Source organism: Trichechus manatus, unplaced genomic scaffold (assembly GCF_000243295.1).
Source record: "Trichechus manatus latirostris isolate Lorelei unplaced genomic scaffold, TriManLat1.0 scaffold00060, whole genome shotgun sequence".
In the NCBI taxonomy this organism is placed as follows: domain Eukaryota; kingdom Metazoa; phylum Chordata; class Mammalia; order Sirenia; family Trichechidae; genus Trichechus; species Trichechus manatus.
The window spans coordinates 12029360-12044304 of record NW_004443996.1 but is presented as its reverse complement, the minus strand read 5'-3'; the positions used below and the strand labels follow the sequence as shown (position 1 = coordinate 12044304).

The following is a 14945-nucleotide window of genomic DNA, read 5'->3' as shown; positions in this document are numbered from 1 at the left end:
TAATGGTGATGGAATAATTTGGAAAAGGATAGTGAGAACAACAGCAAAACTGGAAGAATGTAATCAATGTCACTGAATTGTACATGTAAAAACTTTTGAAATGGTGTAACTTTGGCTATCTATATTTTCACCAAAAAAAAGTTCCTCAGTGTCGAGACGGGAGAGTGTTGACCCTTCATGGGGTTCTTAACCAATGTTATAAAACAATATGTGTACTGACTGTTTAGTGAGTAACTATTTGTTCTGTAAACCTTTATGTAAAGTACAATAAAAAAATGAAAAAAATATCATGGCTACAACCTTAGTAGTCAACATTTCCTTTCCCCTTATACCACCTGTCATCTCCTGCCATCACTCAGATATGAAAATACCATCATAAGCTTGTATCTAACACACTCAGCACCCTCTTTAACATCCACAGTGACCTCAGGAACAAAATATGAAGGAAAATAGACAGAAGAGGATAAGAGAGGCCATTTCTCATTAGACTCAATAATTTCTATTGAGCTCAATCTGATTAACTATGTCATACTGGAGAAAATTTATAACTCTCTGGATTTCAATTCGCTCACCTGTAAATGAAGACGTTTTTCAGATCAGTGGTTTTTAACCATTTTGGGGATTACTATCTGACAGTCCTCAGTGCTGGGCACTTCCTGCCAGGTTGTACTTCCTGATAGCAGGCAGTTTGAAGTGACAGTTCTCATTAGTTGTATATGTATATACATATATTGCTCCCAGATACCTTCAAGAATCTGATTAATGCTATGGCCCTTCTCCCCAGAAAAAAAATGCACATATGAGTGCAGATAGGAATTTTTTTTAATTGTTTTCATTGTACGTTAGATGAAGGTCTACAGAACAAATAGTTTTTCATTAAATAGTCAGTACACATATTGTTTTATGACATTGGTTAACAACCCCACGACATGTCAATACTCTCCCTTCTCGACATTGGGGGACCTTTTTCTTGTTTTGGTGAAAAAATACATAGCCAAAGTTACACCATTTCAATAGTTTTTACATGTAGAATTCAGTGACATCAATTACATTCTTCCACTTGTGCTGCTATTCTCACTATCCATTTCGAGATTATTCCATCACCATTATCTTCAACTCACTGCCCCCTAGTTTTCCCATCAAAACTTTTGAGTTGCTGTTGTCAATTTGATCTTACTTAGATAATTTTTTTTGTACCTTAGATGAAGGTTTACAGAACCTGTTTCTCCTTAAACAGTTAGTACACATATTGCCCTATGACAATGGTTAACAACCCCATGACATGTCAACACTGACCCTTCTCAAACTTAGGGTTCCCTATCACCAGCTTTCCTGTCCCCTCCTGCCTTCTAGTCCTTTTCCCTGGAATGATGTGCCTCATTAGTCCTGTTTTGTTTTATGGGGCTGTCCAATCTCCAGCTGAACGGTGAACCTCGGAAGTGACTTCACCACTGAGCTAAAAGGGTTTCCCAGGACCATACTCGGGGTTTCTCCAGTATGTCAGGCCAGTAAACCTGGTCTTTTTTTGTGAGTTTGAATTTTGTTCTACATCATTCTCCAACTCTGTCAAGGAACCTCTGTTGTGATCCCAGTCAGAGCAGTCAGTGGTGGTAGCCGGGCACCATCTAGCTGTACTGGACTCAGTCTGGTGGAGGCTTTGGTAGCTGTGGTCCATTAGTCCTTTGGACTAATCTTCTCCTTGTATCCTGTTCTCTTCATTCTCCATTGCTCCCAAAGGAGTGAGATCAGTGGAGTATCTTAGATGGCTGCTCACAGGCTTTTAAGACCCCAGACGCTACTCACCAAGGTAGAATGTAGAACATTTTCTTTATAAGGTGTGTTATGCCAGTTGAGCTAGATGTTCCCTGAGACCATGGTCCCCACAGCTCTCCGCCCAGCAATTCAGTCTGTCAGGGAGTTTGGATGTGTCTATGGAGCTTCCATGACCCTTCATGTACAATTTGTGATGGCTTCCCCAGTTTTGTTTACTGTCTTACCCTTCACCAAAGTTACCACTTATCTATTGTCTATTTCTTGTCTCCCACTCACCCCTCTTATCCCTGGTAACCAACAAAGATTGTTTCTTTTTGTGTCTAAACTTTTTCATGAGTTTTTACAGTAGAGGCCGCATGTAATATTTGTCCTTTTGTGATTGACTTATTTCACTCAGTATAGTGTCCTCCAGTTTCATCCATGTTATGAGATGCTTCACAGATTCATCATTATTCTTTACGTTGCATAATACTCCATTGTGTCTATGTACCATAGTTTGTTTATCCATTCATCTGTTGATGTGCATATATGTTGTTTCCATCTTTTCCCTATTCTGAACAGTGCTGTAATGAATATGAGTATGCATATGTCTGTTAGTGTGACGGCTCTTATGTCTCTAGGATATATTCCTAGGAGTGGGATTGCAGGATCATATGGTATTTCTATTTCTAGCTTTCTAGGGAAGTACCATATCATTTTCCAAAATGGTTGTATCATTTTGCATTCCCACCAGCAGTGCATAAGAGTTCCTATCTCCCCGCAGTCTCTCCAACATTTGTTATTTCCAATATTTTTTATTCGTGCCAGTATTGCCAGGTGAGACAGTACCTCATTGAGGCTTTAATTTGCACTTCTGTAATAGATAGTGATCGCGAGCATTTCCTCATGTGTCTGTTGGCCACTTGAATGTCTTCTTTCGTGAAGTGTCTGTTCATTTCCTTTGCCCATTGTTTAATTGGGTTATTTGTCTTTTTGCTGTAGAGGTGTTGGATTTTCTTGTAGATTTTAGAGATTAGACCTTTGTCTGACTTGTAATGTCCAAAAATTTTTTCCCAGTCTGCAGGTTCTCTTTTTACTCTTTTGGTGAAGTCTTTTGATGAGCGTAAGTGTTTAGTTTTTAGAAGATGCCAGTGATCTAGCTTATCTTCTGGAGTTTATATGTTGTTGGTTATGGTTTGTAACTTGTTAATGCCGTGCATGTGAGCCTCTAGTGTTGATCCTATTTTTTTTTCTTGTATGAACTTTATAGTTTTTGGCTTTATATTTAGATATTTAATCCACTTTGAATTAGTTTTTCTGTATGGTGTGAGATATGGGTCCTGTTTCATTCTCTTGCAGATGGACATCCAGTTTTACCAGCACTGTTTGTTAAAAAGACTGTCTTTTCCTCATTTGGTGGACTTTGGGCCCTTGTCGAAGATCAGGTGACCGTAGGTGGATGGATTTACATTTGGGTTCTCAATTCTGTTCCATTGATCAATGTATCTGTCGTTGTACCAGTACCAGGCTGTTTTGATTACCGTAGCTGTATAATAGGTTCTGAGGTCAGGTAGTGCGAGTCCTTCTAGTTTATTCTTCTCCTTCAGTAGAACTTTACTTATCCAGAACTTACTTATTCAATATAAAGTTAATGATTAGTTTTTCCATCTCTTTAAAGAATGTCATTGATATTTGGATTGGGATTGCATTGTATTTGTAAATTTATTTGGGTAGAATTGTCATTTTCACTATATTGAGTCTACCTATCCATGAGCATGGTATCTTTTTCCGTTTCTATAGATCCCTTTTGGTTTCTTGCAGTAGTGGTTTGTTGTTTTCTTTGTATAGGTCTTTTACATCCCTGGTTAGATTTATTCCGGAGTATTTTATTTTTTTAGGGCTTATTATAAATGGTATTGTTTTCCTGATTTCCTTTTCATCGTTCTCTTTATTGGTGTATAGGAATCCAACCTATTTTTGTATGTTTATCTGTATCCTGCTACTCTGCTGAATCTTTCTATTAGTTTCAGGAGTTTTCTCATGGAGTCTTTAGGGTTTTCTATGTATAGTATCATATCATCTGCAAACAAGGACAATTTAACTTCCTTATTACAAATTCGGATGCTCTTTATTTCTTTTCCTTGCCTTATTGGTTGAATTAGGACTTCCAGCAGAATGTTTAATAGAAGTGGAAATAAAGGGCATCCTTGTCTTTTCCCTGTTCTCAAGGGGAATGTTTTTAGCCTGTCTCCACTAAGAATGATGTTGGCCATTTGTTTTGCATAGATACCCTTTATTATGTTGAGAAATTTCCCTTCTATACCTATTTTATTGAGAGTTTTTATCAGGAATGGGTGTTGCACTTTGTTGAATGCCTTTTCTGTGTCAATGGAGATGATCATGTGATTCTTTCCTTTTATTTATTTGGTGAATTACATTGATGTTGATTGATTTTCTAATGTTGAACCATCCTTGCATACCTGGTATGAATCCTACTTGGCTGTGCTGTATTTTTTTTTTTAATATGATGCTGAATTCTATTGGCTAGAATTTTGTTGAAAATTTTTGCATCTGTATTCATGAGAAATATTGTTCTGTAGTTTTCTTTTTTTGTGGCATCTTTGCCTGGTTTTGGTATCAGGGTTATGCTGGCTTCATAAAATGAATTCCGATGTATCCCTTCCTTGTCTATGTTCTGAAATAGTTTGAGTAGTACTGGTATACGCTTTTCTCTGAATGTTTGATAGAATTCTCCAGTGAAGCCATATGGGCCAGGGCTTTTCTTTGTTGGGAGGTTTTTTTTTTTTTATTATTACCTTTTCATTCTCTTCTCTTGTTATAGGTCTGTTCAGATTTTCAACATCACTTTGTGGTAGTATGGGTAGGTAGTGTGTTTCTAAAAATTTATCCTTTTCCTCTAGGTTTTCGGATTTGTTGGAGTATAGTTTTTCTGAATACTATGATATAATCCTGTTTATGTTTAGTTCGGTCTGTTGTAATTTCCCCCATTTCATTTCTTATTTGGGTTATTTGCGTCCTCTCCTGTTTTTCTTTTGTCAGTCTGGTGAGTGGTTTGTTGATTTTGTTGATCCTTTCAAAGAACCAATTTTTGGTTTTGTTGATTCTTTCTGTTCTCTATTTCATTTATTTCTGCTCTGATCTTTATTATTTCCTTTCTTCTAGTGGCTGTGGGTTTTTTTTGTTGTTCTCTTTCTATTTGTTCAAGTTCTGTAGTTAATGTTTTGCTTTTGTCCCTTTCTTCTTTTTTGATGTATACATCTATTGCTATAAATTGTCCTCTAAGGACTGCCTTTCTTGTGTCCCAAAAGTTTTGGTAAGATATGTTTTCATTCTCGTTTGATTCTAGGAATTTTTTTGATTCCGTGTCTGATTTCCTTTATTACCCAGTGGTTTGTAAGCAGGGTGTTGTTCAGTTTCCATGTAATTGATTTTTTTTCTTTGCTCTTCCTGCTGTTAATTTCTACCTTGATGGCATTGTGGTCAGAAAAGATACTTTGTATTATCTCAGTGTTTGGGTCTTGTTGATGATTGCTCTGTGGTCTAAGAAGTGGTCTAATCTGGAGAACGTTCCATTTGCATTGGAAAAGAATGTGTATTTTGCAGCTATTCGGTGGAGTGTTCTATATACGTTTAGGAGGTCAAATTGGGTGACTGTGCCCTTTAGGTCTTCTGTATCTTTGCTGAGTTTCTTTCTAGATGTTCTGTCCTTTACTGAGAGTGTTGTGTTGAGGTCTCTTACTTTTATTGTGGAACTGTGAATTTCTCTTTTCAGTGCTGTTGGAGTTTGTTTTATGTATTTTGGTGCTGTGTCATTTTGTGTGTAGATGTTTATTATGTCTTCATTATGGATCCTCCCATTAATCATTATATAGTGTCCTTCTTTGTCTTTTTTGGTAAATTTTGTTTTATAGTCTATTGTATCTGAGATTAGTATTGCCACTCGTGCTCTCTTTTGGTAGCTGTTTGCTTTATATATTTTTTCCATCCTTTGATTTTTAATAAATTTATGTCTTTGTTTCTAAGGTGTGTGTTTTGTAGACAGCATATTGATAGATCCTGTTTTTTTATCCATCACTCTCCTCTTTATGGGTGCATTTAGGCCATTTACATTCAGTGTAATTATTGATAGTGTGAGTTTATTGCTGCCATTTTGTAGTGTTTTTTTCTGTGGTGCTGACATTTTCTCTGTTCCTCTTACTCTCCTGCATTGAATTCCTTTTGTTTGTGGATGTTTTTTCATTTCTTTTTTTTTTTTTGGTTTTGTTTTTACTGAGACTTTATGTTTTTCTTGTTTATTTTTATGAGTAGGTTTGTTAACTTTCTTTGTGGTTACCTTGAAACTTGCTCTTATCTTCCTAGGTTTGAACCAGCCTATTATTACTTTGTATTGCCTTCCTTTCCTCTCCATTAGAAGGTTTTATACCTACACCATTTATTCCCTCTTTTATTGTTCTGATGCTGTTGTCATTTACATATCAACCTCTCTGATTCCCTGTTGTAATTCTTTTGGTATTGGATCGTTCTTAAGAGTTCATTTCCTAGGTTGGTATCTGGCTAGTGCAGTCCTGTGTCCAAAATTCAGCCTGTGGTCTGATGTTGTTTGTTCTCATTTCAAATGACCCCCTTTAATAATTCTTGTAAGTTTGGTTTGGTTTTTACATAATCCCTTATTTTTTGTTTATCTGGAAATGACTGAATTTCACCATCATATTTGAGTGAGACTTTTGCAGGATATATCATTCTTGGTTGGCAATTATTTCTTTAAGGGTTTTATATATGTCATCCCGTTGCCATCTTGCCTGCATGGTTTCTGCCAGATAATCCGAGCTTAGTCTTATTGTTTCTCCTGTTTATGTAACTTTTTGTTTTTCTCAAGTTGCTCTCAGGATTCTTTGTTTGTCTTTGGTTTTAGTGAGTGTGATTATGATATGCGTTGGTGATTTTCTTTTGAGGTCTATCATATACGGGGTTCATTGAGCTTCTTGGATAGTCAGCTTTTCATCTTTCATGATATTGAGGAAGTTTTCTGTCAGCAATTCTTCAATGATCCTTTCAGAGTTTTCTGTTTTCTCCCCTATTCTAGAATGCCGATCACCCGCGGATTTTTGCTTTTCATTGTATCCCACATAATTCTGAGGGTTTCTTCATTTTTCTTCATTCTTTTTTCTAATTTTTCCTCAGAGTTGTGTCCAAGTGTTTGTCTTCAATTTTGCTGATCCTGTCTTCCATCGTTTCAAACCTGTTCCTCAGCCCTTCTATGACACTGTCCACTTCTGAAATCTTGTTGTTTATCTTTTGGATTTCTAATTGTTGTTTTTGTATGATTTCTAGTTGTGAATTTATTTTAGCATTTTTTTCCCTGTATTATTTTCTTGAGTTCTTCCATTTTTTGTCTGTATTTTCCATGAATTTCTCTGCCTTTTCCATGAATTTGTCTATTTTTTTCCTAATTATTGTCTGCTTTTTGCTTCAACTCTTGGATAATTCTGAATATTAGAGATTTAAATTCCCTATCAGGTAGTTCTAGTGTCTTTTATTCTACTAGAGGGTCATCTGGTGTTTTATTTTGGACACCTATTGGAACCATCCTGTCCTGTTTTTGTATATGTTTTGATATTGGCTGCTGTCTTTGGGGCATTCAGTGGTTATTTTCCTTGTTTATTGATTGTAGATTTGTTTGTTTCATCCTCCTTTTTTGTTTTATTTGGTTATATCTGAATAGGTGGTCTGTGCATTCTTTGTTGTTTGCTCGTCTGTGGATACCTTTCAGCACCTTCTCCAACGGGCAGGGTCAGTTGTTCAAGTAGGGTACAGCAGGGCAGGTGCAGCTGAAGGGGAGTTGCTGGGATGGTTTTTTTGTGGCACGTACTAGGGCCGACAGGGTGGACTGTGAATCAGGGCAGGGCAGGTTCTGGTAGGCCATGCCTGTGCTGCTTGGGAGTGTGATGTTCATCTCATGGTGCAGGTAGGCAGGAAGGATGAGGGAGGTTTTGATGTGTGGAGTTAAGATGGGTATGGTAAAGAGGAGAGAGAGGATAGAAGAACAGGAGCCTAAAACATACCCACAAACAAAAAAGAGTGCTAAGGGAGCTTGCTATTGGAGTGGAGAAATGAGAGACTGATTAATAGAGAAAAACAAGTGTAGAAAACAGAGAAAGGGTAAAAGAGAAAAACGAATAAGTAAAAATTAGAGGAAAAAAAAAGAAAGAAAAGCCCAGGGGATCCCACTGGTGTGGCTTCTAGGACTGGAGACGTTGGTCCTAGGCCATGAAGTATAGCCTGGATATAAGAGGTAGAGATGTCAAGCAGCACCAAGTATTCAGGAGACAGGAAGAGAAGGTAAGTGTAGAGAGACGAAAAACTGTAAATGAAGAAAGACAGAAAGGGAGAAAGAGTGAGAAGTAAACAAACCAGAGAAACAAAGAAAACAAAAAAAAAAACAAAACAAAACCCAAACAAACAAGAAAAAAAATGTCTGCAGGGATGTCACCGTGAGTAAGTGCAGCGTAATGGAGCCGCTCTCAAGCCACACTGTACTGCCCTACTAGAAGGGGCTTCCAAGCCTAGAAAAGAAAAAGAGAATAAACAAATAAGAAACCAAAACAGAACAAATCAGGACAAACAAATAAAAAGCCCTGGGGGTCCCACAGTGTGGTGGCATGGGCCAGGAAGCAGTTTCACTGTCGAGCCATGTTTCACAGCCTTTCATGAAGAAGCAAAGATGGCACACAGAGCCAAGTATTTGGGAGAAAGGAGGGGGAGGTGGTGAGAGGTAAGGAAGAAATCTAATGAAGCAGAAAAAAGCAACACCAGAAATCAACAAATGGCACTCAGGGAGCCAGCCAGTGCAGGTGGGTGAATCCAAGCAACACTGGGGTGAAGTCGGTGTTTTCTGGCTAAGAGACTGTGGCCACAGGAAACAGAGGAGGCTGAGTGGGGGTGAAGAAGGGTAGGGGGTGCGAAAGCATACATCGCTGGTTACCAGTTGTTCTGTCTCCTGCTGGAAGTTCTGTAAAGCTGCTTTCTCGTACTCCCTGTTCACTAATCTCCAATAGGAGTCCAATACGGCAGATCCATGCTGCATTGGCTTATATGGGACCTCTGCATGTATCTCTCCTTGCTCTCTATTCTGAGTCAGTTTCTTATTCCATTCGGTGCTTGACTGAGGTCTTTATGTCTTCATTTGATGCTTAGAGTTTCAGGATTGACGTGTGACTCTGTTTGACTTAGTTTTTCATATCTTTGCTGTGGAGGGACAGCAGACATCGTGCTTCTGTCTATAGCGCCATGTTTTCTGGAAGTCCATAGGGATTTTTTATGAAATGCTTTCAGAGATTCAAGGACCTTCTGAAGTTCATGCTGACCCACCAGTAAAAGCCCATGCCCAGGAATATATCTTCTTGTTAGGTGCTGTCATGTTTGCTCTGACTCATAACGACTTTATGTATAACAAAACGAAATGTTGCCTGATCCTAAGGGTCTTCACATTCGTTGCAATATTTGAGACCATTGTTGCAGACACCATGTTAATCTAGGAAGCTATGTAAGAATCCCACTATATCCAACACTCCATGAGTCAGCAGGTTTGGCCCGAGGCAAAATTTTTTAGTGGGTACCTCCCTACACTCTTCCCATTCCTCTTCAGCACTCTTTTCCTCTCAATTGTCATGAAACTGCTAGGATCTCTATTGAGAGTAGATTTAACTGATAAACTTACATTATGTAAGGAATTTGAGGTTATACATATTACCCTTCCCAACAGAGTTTGCTTCTGCAAAAAGGACACAGATGGAGAAGAATCCAAAGAAATATACCTGAAATATTGAATTTTCAGGCCTGATAGCAGGAATGTGGTGGGCTTTTGAGGGGTATAACACTCGTTTTGAGTACTGTATTGTGTGAGATAGGCGGTCTTCCAATCTGTCCAGGATAAAATTGGTGCTTTCTCTGTAGGATCTTGTCCACATGTGCATACCTAAATACAGGCTGTATAAAGTTACCTCTGTGAGCTTCAGCTGAATGCCTTATGCCCAAGGGTCTAGTACAATAGATACTCTCACTAACTGCTTACTACTAATTATAGGGACATAAAATCAGTAACAATGAAACCACTCCTGGCTTAGATTCTGGCCTGGGCACATATATCCAAATAGCACACGCTTATTCCCTTGAGTATTAGTTTTGATTGGGAAATCCAGTGCTTATTTGCCTTTACACTGCGACTTGTAGTATAATGCTCTCTGGACATTTTCAAATAAAAAATTAGGTTCCCTTGAAGCTTCAGGCCCCAAATTTGCCCCAGTATATGATGGCACCCTTATTTCTTATTTTTGACTTTGTGTCATGGACTAACTTTATTTTCTGGAAGTTGTTGCTGTGTGATGTAAAGTTGATTCCAACTCATAGTGACCCTATATGATAGAGCAGAACTGCCTCATAGGGTTTCCTAGGCTGTAATCTTTACCAGAGCAGATCACCAGATCTTATCTCCCACAGAGCTGCTGGTGGGTTTGAACCGCTAACCTTTTGGTTAGCAGCTGGGTGCTCAACCATTGTGCTGCCAAACCAAGAAACCAAACCAAACCTATTGCCATCGAGTTGGTTGTGATTCATAGCGACCCTGTCAGACAGAGTAGAACTGCCCCATAGGTTTTCCAAGGCTGTAAATCTATGGAAGCAGACTGCCACATCTTTTTCCTGTGGAATGGCTGATGGGTTCAAACCACTGACCTTTGGTTAGCAGCCGAGTGCTTAACAACTGCACCTCCAGGGTTCCTTATTTTCTTTGGATAAAGAATGAAAATTCAGTTAACAAATTAAACTTCACTATACTGGTTTTACAAATGAGCATGGTCTTTAGTAAGCTGACCCTTTGCATTTGGCTGCTGGGTCACTGTTTAAGGTAGAAACAACTTTCTACCCATTCCCCTCCACTTTCTTCGACAATTCAGTGAATTTCTGTAAAGTGCATTCTGTTTTCCCATCACCTTCCATGATGAAATCAGATTCTTCTTCAAAGAAAAACAAAACGTTCAGCCATCACATAGAGCTGAAAATTTTGGCAAGGAAGGAAGGAGTCCAGCAGTTAGTCCACCCTGTGACCGCTTGGAACTGTAGTACTAAGGGATATTTTGCAGTCCATTTAAGTCTATGTGGGAGTTCCTCAAATATGGAATCTCCCTTATGCCATTATCCCACAAGTATAAGACTGTAAGGATTTTTCTCTCAACTCTGTGAATTTCCTGAATTTACATTTATAAGTTTATTTGTCTGTGTATTTATAACGACTAATAGAATTAGGTTGCAATATTATGCTTTACCAACAGGTATCACTATACCCTGAGAGTCAGCAATGATATTCTATCACTTTAAATCTCCTTAATTTCAAAATTCCAAATCAATACTCAGCTTTTCTTGACTATGGAAGCTATGTAATTTGAAGAAAGTTACTTAGTACTTCTGAGTCTCTTTTCTCAACTGTAAAATGGGAACAAAACCATTTCCTTGTTCTTATCTAGAGATACTACTCAAGGCTTGGGGATTGCTCCCAGCTGCTGCCTGTTCATCTTTCTGTGGTGGTGGTAGGATGTTAGTAGCCTAATACAGTGTGGCACTGGACTCTGGGACGCCTAGGATCATCATTTTCAAGAGGCTGTGGCTATGTGTCTGGGCCACAGGAAACCAGACTCTTTTCACCCAACCACTCGGGGGTAAAGGGGAAATGCACTTCCTGGTCACAGAAACACTGAGAGGGGGGAGTGGGTGGATACGTAGTGTGTGGTGGGTTAAGTAGCTCCACATTTCTCTTAAGAGGAGGTTATTTATTTCAATGTCATGAGTTTAGAGATTTTTACACCGAAGAATGTTCTAGGACGAGATCATTCTCACCTGACCTCTCTCTTTTGGGGAGCTACCTAGGGGACATCCTTAGAGAAATGTCCACCTTGCTGCCTGTACACAATAATTGAGGGGCTATGAAAAAAGATCAAAGTGAAGACTGCAGTAATCCACTATTTACGGAAGGGGCCAGAGGGCATCTAGCTTCAGCAAAGAACTCCATAAACAAATATGCTGTATGTTATCACAAGCTCAAAGCTGAGTGCAACCACAGGATTGGAAGACAATGAACTGTAGCCCTATAAATAGAAAGGAGAATTTTGTTTGCTAAGTGTGAAGCTTTGCAGCCTCTATGTACAGCCCATAGCATCGCCCTGCATCATTAATCAGAGAGAGAGACAGAGAGAGAGAGAGAGACACGTAAGCTGCCCTGTAGAAAACGGAAATGTTCAGTGTGCACAGAGTGGCTGGCAAATTTCACTCTGACATCTCACTACCACGCTTTCCAACATGGTAGTGGTTAGATAATACTGAGAATGTTATTTATTTATTTTTTTTGCCTTTGGTTTTCTTCATTTTTATTTTGGCTTTCTTTTATTTGATATTCTTTGTACTCTTTCTCTCTCTCTCTTACTCAATCTCCTTCCCTTTTCTCTTTCTTTTTTCTTTTTTTTTTGTGGTGAAGGAGGGTTGGATTGGTTGTTCTCAGAACAGGGAGCTAGAATTGATGCACAGATCAGTAGCATCTTTGTTGGAGTGGCTGTCGCATGAATTCTTTGGAGATCACTGGAGAAAAGAGAAAGAAACCATAACGGTAGGCTTCAATTTTTTTAATGCATAATTAGCTCTCATCTTTCCTTTCACTCTTGATATATAGAATTGGCCTCTTCACACCAGGATCTGGGTAACCTGTCAGATCTAAGGATGGTTATAGATATAATAAACCTGGACCATCTTCACATGTCATTTCCTTGGTATTTGCACAAGCAAAATAATTATATGGTTGACTGCCTGAGGTTGGAGGGGGGAGGTAACTTTGAACTTGGGGAAATGTAAGTTTGAAATGGAGAGCTCTTTCATAACTGCTAGCAAAATGTGTTTAGCTCAGTTGATTTTGAATAAAATAGCCCTGTGAATATTTGTAATTTAACCAAATTTGTATTAAGTAGAGTTACTTGCATGAATGGGCAGAATTATTTTCATTTAATATTCTTGTTATAACTCTTTGGGGATGATATTTTTATCTGCAGAAAGATTAAAGTGGTTCAATTTGTGTATTTTATCCTTTTCAAATTTAGCTATGATCAGAAGAAGAGGGTTATAATGTTTCAGACCTTCACCAAGATGAATACATGCTCATATCGGCTAGTATAAATTGCACATTTTCACTGTAAAAATGAATTGTAATTAATGGTAGCTGTAGAGATTCTGTTTTCAAAAAAAGCAGTCTGAAAGAAAAAAAAATACTAATGAGAGAGAGGGGAAATAAGCAAGACAACAGATACAGTTACTCTGCCTTTCTTAGGTAAACTGTGTCTCAAAAGAAATAATCAGTACATTAAAAATAAACAAAGGACAAAAGGATTTTGGATTAAATTTACATTTTTATATACTTGTAATTAACTTATTTGGACAAAATGCAAGTGAAATTGTTTCCTTGTTTGCATGTTGTTTCTTTTCTATATTCTAAGAGAAAATATTTAGGAAGGTGCCTACTAACTTTAAACCAAACAATCAGGTAATCAATGACATGTAACTACTAGGGGCTGCATTTGAGATTAAAAGAAAGAAAAGGATGGACTTCCATTTGGGATGGTAGTGAGAATCAGGATGGATGTGGTGCAACATGACCCAGAATTAAATCTTAAATAACTTTCCTGCTTCTTTCTCTGCTGTCAATAGTGGTGTGATTGGACTTCATTTTATACTGCTCTAATCTTCCCAGGGAAAAAGTTATTATTTTATTTAATTAACAAAGCAACATTTGTTAGAGACTTTTGGGTCATTCTTCAAAGGGGATTTCTTTCCTCCAGCTGCTGTAAACCTCAGGTATGAAGGCAAAGGCATGGATCTTATAAAGGGATTAAAGTTCTTCAGCTCAGGGAAAGACTCCACCAGCTACAGTGACAACTATTTGGATAACATAAAAGCCATCATTCAGGAAGCTTGTGTTGGAGGAGGATATATATTTTTTAATTACAGAAAATGTCTATATGTTTTGCACTTATGAACACATGTACTGCTCTACCATGGTCCATGTTTGTGATAATATTACTGTGAGACAGGAAACAGTAGTGTACCTATTCTGTTGGGGACTGTGTAGAATGGTGCTGAATATTGTAAAAGTGAATAAACATAAAGTGAAACATTGATTTCTCTAAAAAGTTCACTGAATGTCCATCTAGAGACCCTTAGGAATAAATGAACTTGATTATCTCCCCTTTGTACCAGGTAACTTAAACAGAAGGGAAAAAGAAATACACTTTCTGCTTTCTTCTCATAGATATTTTTGGCACCTATCAAATGTCCAGATTTAGAAAGGGAATTTAACTCCTTCTCTTGACTCCCACCCAGTCCTGAGAAGAGGGGCCATAGGTGGTCCTGTTTCCCTTACCCATTATAGTGATCTCCCAAAAGCTTTCCTCCTATGCCATGGGTCTCAAGAATCAGTCTCCAGTCCCCTAGTCAGAGAATAAAACATGATCAGAAACAGATTCAGATCCTCTCACTCACAGGAACATTGGCAAACATCTAAGATTCTTTTATGCTTTGGGAAGTGAAGTAGGTTGGCAGTTTGCATGTTTCGGTTGGAAAAACTGAGGCCCAGAAAGTTGAAGTTACTGGACCAGTTCCTTCTGTGAACCTGAGACAGAGACAAGACTAGAATCCAAGTCTCTCAATCTTGTCCAGTGCTCATTTCACTTCTTCCTGCTGCTTAACAAGGCTTGAGGGTTAAAGGACATGGATTATTTATTGGGAAATGTTAAAAGATATCATTTTGAAATCACTCAAGAACCTCTCGATAACAGGAGCACACTTCAGGCTTCTCCCAAGGGCCCTGATAATGTAGCAAACCATGATGTGCTGTGATTTACTCCTGTTTCCTTGCAAGAAAAGGAGAGAGTTAGTCCTACTGTGCCCACAGAAAACATCCCAAAATGCAAATCAATACTCATTAAGTGCTATAATACAGCACTAACACAGACCTAACCATATACTGGATGTGTATATGCTACGTTTAGCACCAGAGCAAGAGTTTGGCCAAGACATAAGACAAGAGAGAGTATTCAGGAAATTGTGAGGCCTGTGAGAGTCTAGATTTGAGAAGGAAGTTA

At 38.3% G+C, this 14945-nt stretch overlaps 1 protein-coding gene across 3 annotated transcripts in view; it reads left to right on the top strand.

Moving 5' to 3' along the window:
• Positions 1-11664: 11664 nt before the first annotated feature.
• GPR174 (G protein-coupled receptor 174) overlaps positions 11665-14945 on the top strand; it is a 102737-nt gene continuing 99456 nt past the window's right edge. For all 3 annotated transcript variants that reach the window (XR_002824519.1, XM_023733608.1, XM_023733609.1), the window contains exon 1: positions 11665-12424. The gene's annotated coding sequence lies outside the window, so the exon portion shown is untranslated. The remainder of the gene's footprint in view (positions 12425-14945) is intronic.